This window comes from Mytilus trossulus, chromosome 10 (assembly GCF_036588685.1).
Source record: "Mytilus trossulus isolate FHL-02 chromosome 10, PNRI_Mtr1.1.1.hap1, whole genome shotgun sequence".
NCBI lineage: Eukaryota > Metazoa > Mollusca > Bivalvia > Mytilida > Mytilidae > Mytilus > Mytilus trossulus.
In genome coordinates, this window is record NC_086382.1 from 17755180 (window position 1) to 17762637 (window position 7458).

Genomic DNA, 7458 nt, shown 5'->3' on the forward strand with positions numbered 1-7458 from the left:
CAACAGACTTTCTACGATGGCAACTATTAATTTCAAAACTTGAATGTGTATGATTGTGAAATAGAAAAACAATCTTTTTAATTTCAGCATGCTTGTTTAGTGAATGTCCAGTGAATGCGTAGGCCAATTCGTACACTCATGTTTTAAATTAGACAATGTTTTGTTATTTGTTTTATCTGTTAAAATTTATAGTTATGTAAAAATAGATAATTATTCACCTTGAGCGATGTATTATTGTTGACAATTCGGGATTTCTTTTGTCTTTAGCTGCATATGTGATTACTGTATCGTAATACTACTCAATGATTTTGAAATCAAAAATAAATACAAAACATGTGTTTTTGTGTCTTTCAGAAAATATAATATACAGAATTAATTGCAGGATAACGACAATAATTGTTTTTTGCCTTCAAAAATATCAGCAATATTTGTATTTGGCTCAAAATGTAGCTCGCTAAAATAAAATTGAGAATGGAAATGGGGAATGTGTCAAACAACCCGACCAAAGAAAAAAAACAACAGCAACAGGTCTTCAATGTAGCGAGAAATTCCCGCACCCAAAAGGCGTCCTTCAGCTGGCCCCTAAACAAATATATTATGTGTTAATGAACACCATACTAATTTCCAAATTGTACACAAGAAAACCAAAATTAAAATAATACAAGAGGCTCCTGACTTTGGACAGGCGCAAAAATGCGATGGGGTTAAACATTTGTGGTAGATCTCACTCATCCCTCCCCTATACCTCTCTATCCAATGTAGTAAAGTAAACGCACATTAAATAGCATGCTTAAATCTTGTTTCCTAGCCTCGTACAAATACAGCTGATATTTAAAGACACTTAACAGTTTTTGTGTAAATATTCCACCGACCGTGCAAGGGCTGTATAGCCAGTCAAGGTCGTTAAAAACTTCCTTTGTTGTAACGACGAGTTGTTGAAAATTGCCAAAATTTGGTTAGATTGTTCATGACAAAAACACATTTGTGTGCAAGCAAAAATAATGACATGTGAGTTTTCATTTTTCAATTGCGTCGATCTTTGCTTTAGTAAATTGTAAATTTGTAGATTTGGCCAAATAACTAAACCGATAAGTTACCCAAATCGGCACTTAGTGGTTTAGTGGTTTATTGTATAAATCAAAATATTTAAAGAAACAATTGTGTTTTCACAATTATTTTATTTCAAATAAACAATAAAGGGGAGAAAAATATATTTGGCTGTTGGGGGAAATTATAAATTTTACTGGAATCAAGCATCAAAAGTTTTTATTCTTCTTCGTAAAAGATATAACTTCCCAATATTTATTTTAAGCTTCATTTCTCATATTTTACTAATGCACTCAAATAACAATCTCAACAAATTTTGGCAACTTTCAACAACTCATAGCTTCGAAATAAAGATATTATTTCACGTACCCTCACGCATTCAGGATGTCCTCAACTGAACCGATCCCCTCACGCATAAAATTATGAAAACATGTAATTATTAATTTTTATTCTGATTTCCAAATACAAGAATATATCTGGTAAATTAGTGATTTTAAATCCATCTTTGAATTTTGAACAAGTTTGAGATTGTATCAAGATATTTCATAAGAATAGCAATACCACTTTACAAACTATTTTTGTTTAAAACTATTTATTTAGTGATCACGGGCTTCATAGAGAAGGATATCACCAGACCCTAATATATATTTATAATATTTCAACATATTTAAAATTACTTCAAGAAATAAGGGATATCTTCCCATTTCACCTGTATATATTTGTAGATTATTTACCTAAACCCAAAGAATATGGGATAATAAATAGACTTTATAAAAAATGAACATGATCTTTTTCAACTATGCAAGGACAGCATTTGACATAAATACTTTCTTGTTTCATGTCCTTGCATAGTTGAAAAAGATCATGTTCATTTTTTATTTAGTCTATTTATTATCACAACACATGTTACTCTAAAACAATTTATATTCCAGCAACTGATATTTAATTTCGACTTCTTTGTGAATATACACATTTTTTATACTTGACACAAAGTTTTTATACTATGTACAAAGAAAATTATATATACCAATGGCCAACAAGAACAATTACAACTATATAACATGTGTTGAACTGGAGTAATAATGTTATGAATTCTGCAAAATGTATTAATTATAGAATATACAAGTCTGATTTTTGTTTCGAAATATTTGTACCATCTGATCTAAGAATGTATTTATGTAATTCCGTTGCCTTAGTAATAAATTGCCCATTTAAGCGGACAGATTTTTTTAGTATTGATAGATCTGAAAGACATTGTAATGCTAACTTGGCGATTTTCCAATAAAAGAAGGAATGTATTTTAATTTTCGAGGAACTCCAAAAAATAAATTACAGGGTGTCAAGTTATAAACGTGCTCAAAATAGATATACAAATGTAGGTAAAAAGAATTGATGATAATGCATTTGTGTTAAGTGGAAAGTGGCAAATATAACATGCATATAAGAACGAGAGTGTGTAAATGTAATATGAATATGAATAAATCAAGAAATATTTTGCTTGCTTAGCCGAATTTTCAACACACTAGTTGACAAACCGTCTCTGACATCATTGGACATCGGTTTTGATAAAGTCCAGATTTTGTGGTTTTATTTTGGGGGAAAGAGTGCGTTTTATGTACAGTGGAAAATATAACATGCATATCAGGACGAGAACACGTGATATGAATATGAATAAACCCTGCTTTGTTTCTAGACATACTAACACATGCTTCGATTGTTGTTGCCTTTCCGTAACGTTTATCATATGGCATTCCAGTGATTCTTGGCCAATTCCGGAAAATACACTTCAATGCTACGTTTTCAAGGAAAAACATTACAAAACAATATTAATGGAAAGTATGTCTTGTAAAATAAAATAAATAATAAAAAAACAAACAAATTATAAAAAAAAAGCATTTTTTTATTTTTTCTTAAACATAATTTAGAAAGTTTCTTTAAAAAAAATGACTTTTCCAAACAATGTTCATAATTATGTTGAATTATTTTTTTTGTCGATTCGTTTTTCATATTTGAATGTATCAAATCTTTAAACTTTGGGAAACACGTAAAAGTACATTAATCTGTTTATTTTCTTTACGGTTTACTAGGGCTGATAATACATGCGATATGGAAACTAGGGCTTATAATACATGCGATATGGAAAAAATGACATGTTATGATCTTTTTATCATATGCTTCAAACCATGAAGAAAAATAACTGGTTTGTATATCGATCCTTTTACGTGGTTCTGTAATAGAAGTTCACGGACGTCGGACACCAAATTTAATACATTCGATAGGAAATTTTTCGATCATTTGCCTCAAAAGAGAAAAAAAAACACATTTTGATATGGACGAATCGACAAAAGCAAACAAAAATTAACAATACACATAATGAAGACTGTTTGACAACGTTTTAAAGTAACTTTCTAATAAAATTAACGATGTCTCTTCAGCCAAAATATATGAAATCCAAAGCTTAAGATGAAGAGCTATAATTCAAAAGGTCCAAAAAGTATATCCATGAAAGGAATCAGAGCTTTGCATGAGGGAGATACATTCCTTAATTTATAATAATTTCTAATATTTTATAACAGCAAATTTTAATAACACAAAAAATCAATATTTTCATGCCAGTACTGGCTACTGGGATGGTGATACCCTCGGGGACTAATAGTCCACCAGCAGAGGCATCGACCCAGTGGTAGTAATAAAATTAACGGTACCAATTTTCTTGCACCAGATGCGCATTTCGACAATACATGTCTCTTCAGTGATGCTCGTGGCCAAATTATTTAAATTATGTTTGAAACTTTTAAACAATGCATTTATTTAAGAATTTGTTAGTTTTTTCGTTTTTTGTTTTTTTGTTTGTTTTACCATTTCACAAAATATACTTTGATATATCCAAATGATTGTTTTGTACACTGCTTTGCTTTCACTGAAAACGTAGCATTGAGGTGTATTTTCCGGAATTTGCCGAGTATCACCGGAATGCCATGTGATAACGTTACGGAAAGGCAAATGTGATAACAATCGAAGCATGTGATAACTTTTTTGCATCAGCCCGCTTAGGACCAACTCGAAAAATATGGAATTTACGTTAATTTATTGGTATTATCATACAGTAAAATCAAGTATATGATAAATATATATATATAGCGATGGGTAATTCTTTTGCTTATGGGAATTTTTTTGTCAAGTTAAATTGCATTAATATTCATCAACTTGCAAATGAAGCCCAGGATTTTTCTTTTCCACAGAATTTCAGTCTCATTTGACATAGTTCTGTAATGTTTTACTGTCTTTCATAACATTAAAACGAGCTAACATTTGTACTATATTCCTATATTCGAAGTCAACACCAAAAATCTTCAATTCTGCGCAGGTATATGTCATCTTATCATTGTTTTAATTTGACTTTTTTCTTACTTAACATTGTACTGTTACCAAGTCAGACCAAACTACTTCAAATTTACATCGTGTAGTTTCAAGTCAACACATTGTATGTTATGCCTCTCGTGACTTGATAAAACATTGTGCTATCTTAGATCAACAACATGTACTTTCAACTGTACGTCTTGTAGTTTTGAATGTTCATAGTGCATGGACAGCCAGATGTGTGAACAGTGTTTTACGTAAATGCATACAGTGCCAAAAAATAATTGGTAAACCGTATAACAGCCCGGAACCACCACCACTACCAAAGGATCGAGTAAAAGACACCATACCATTTTGCACAACTGGGATAGATCATGCAATCTAAGTTTAACATTACACAATTTCAACTGTACGTCGTGTAGTTTCGAGTGAGCATATTGTATGTTGGGCCCATCGTAATATCTTAGCTTATCATCGTGTACTTTCAACGTTGCATCGTGTTGTTTTAAGTCAACACATTGTATGGTCGGGCCTTTCGTTTCTATATAGTGGTATATCATCGTGTTATCTTAACTAACTTAACATCATGTACATCTCATGGTGGTTTTAATCACCAGATTGCATAATTGACCTATCGTAATATCACAATGAGAAAACATCGTACTATCTCAACATTTATTAATAACAAGTCAGCACCATACATTTTAGCTATTCATTTTATCTGTTAGCATAGCAATGGAAGTGGATGACTGAGGATTATCAATCTGCAAGCTAACATCAAGGACTTATATACGTCCCTGCTAACATCATGCAACTTCAACTTCACATCATTTACTTAATGACTCATTATACTATATCATGACTAAATAACTTGTCATTGCAAGTCAACATTGAGCAGATTCAATTTAGCATATTGATGACTCAATTCACCATTACGCTGTCTTAACTTTACATTTTAATACCAATTCTCTGTAATCATCAAAGTTTAAAAAAAAAAAAAGAGTCATGGCACGCATAGTTCTGGATTTGCTCCATATTGATAAAATTTGATAAGGGTCACCAAATATAGAGAAAAAAAATGTTATTTACTTAGTTTGTATAATGCTTGCCATGGTAACGCCATATTCAATTTTATGGGGAAAATGCACTTTAAATCTTTAAAAAATAAGCTAGTTTTGCCAGAACTCTCTTAAAAAATTTAAAAACAATATTTGTATTTTCTATATCTTAAAATATTCTATCAATCTTATATTTAAACAAGAAGTAATTGTAACATGATGCTGTTACGAAGTCTCCCAAACAAAGCTCCCATAACTCCCCATTTATATGGTCACATGTTCATTTGATTTGATTTTTTTGTCCCATACAAGAATATATATGGCTTACGAGCAGGGATCGCCACCATTTACAAACAGGAGGGGGCGGTGGTGATCCCCCAGGGACTTTAACTACATTTCATTTGATTTGTTTTATTGTCTCCTACGAGAATATATATGGTTTAGGGGTGGGGATCTGGACCGATTCCAAGATAATAGTACATTCTCAAATTGAACGGGGTGGGGGTGACACTCAGAAACTTTCATTTAATTTCATGTGATTTGGTTTATTGTCCCATACAAGAATATATATGGTTTAGGGGTGGGGATGTTGACCGTTTACAAGTTTTCAAACAAGAGGGGTGGGCTGACCCCCTAGGGACTTCCCTTTGATTTCATATGATTTGTTTTATTGTCCCCTACAAGAATATATATGGTTTAGGGGTGGGGATCTGGACTGTTTACAAGATAATAGTACATTCTCAAATAGAACGGGGTGGGAGTGACACTCAGAAACTCATTTAATTTCATGTGATTTGGTTTATTGTCCCATACAAGAATATATATGGTTTAGGGGTGGGGATGTTGACCGTTTACAAGATAATAGCACATTCTCAAATTGAACGGGGTGGGGATGACCCGATGACCTTCCTTTAATTTCGTTTGATTTGTTTAATCGTCCCATTCAAGAATATATATGGTTTAGGGGTGGGGATCTGGACGTTTACAAGATACAAGCACATTCTCAAATTGAAGGGGGTGGAGATGACCCCCGGGGACCTCCCTTTAATTTCATTTGATTTGTTTTATTGTCCCATTCAATGGCTGAAATGAAAAACATATACCGGTAAATGATATATGGTTTAGGGGTGGGGATCTGGACCGTTTACAAGATAAAAGCATATTCTGAAAATGAAGGGGGTGGGGATGACCCCCCAGGTACTCCCCCTATATTTCATATGATTTGTTCTATTGTCCTATAATTATTTCTGAAGACTGCATGTATCTATCACTTACAGTTTTCAAGTTATATTCATTTTAAAATTTTAGAAAATAAAATCCCATGGGGTTCTATAGTAAACCCCTCCCTTCTTTCTACCCCCCCTTTTTTTTCTAAATTTTATCTATGTTTGTTTTAAAGTAAATGATGTTCATATGATATTTCTGCATAATGTTTGCACATATTATGGAATTGTTTTATGATTGTTCAAGGCTATCAATATCATAGGGTAATTGTAATCAGAACATAGAGTGGGGCGCCCATATTCGCCGGGGACACAATTTCGTTATGATTTTAAGGTGTAAAAAGTTCAAAGGATGGCTGAAATGAAAAACATATACCGGTAAATGATATTGTGTAACAAATATGATTATTTTCTAAAACTGAGACAAAATTACGGCACCTCCAGAAAGGACAGAAAAACGGACAACGATTTTCGGCCAATTTCCTGAAGAACTAACACGAATTCAAAGAAGCATTTCTAAGTAATTTTTTGACTGAATGCCCTAAATTTCAGTTCTTTACACCTTTGAAATGTCTGCTATTCATCTATAATAAAGAAATTGATTTAATCAATGTTTTTAAAAGCTGCGGTTATTTGGTTTTAAATAGATGTGTAAAAACGGCGAATATGTGTCCCCCATTGACAAAATCAGGAAATTTGAAACACTCTTTAATCTAACTTGTCAGATGATTATATTCAAACAAACACGTTTTCAAGCTTAAGAATATTTT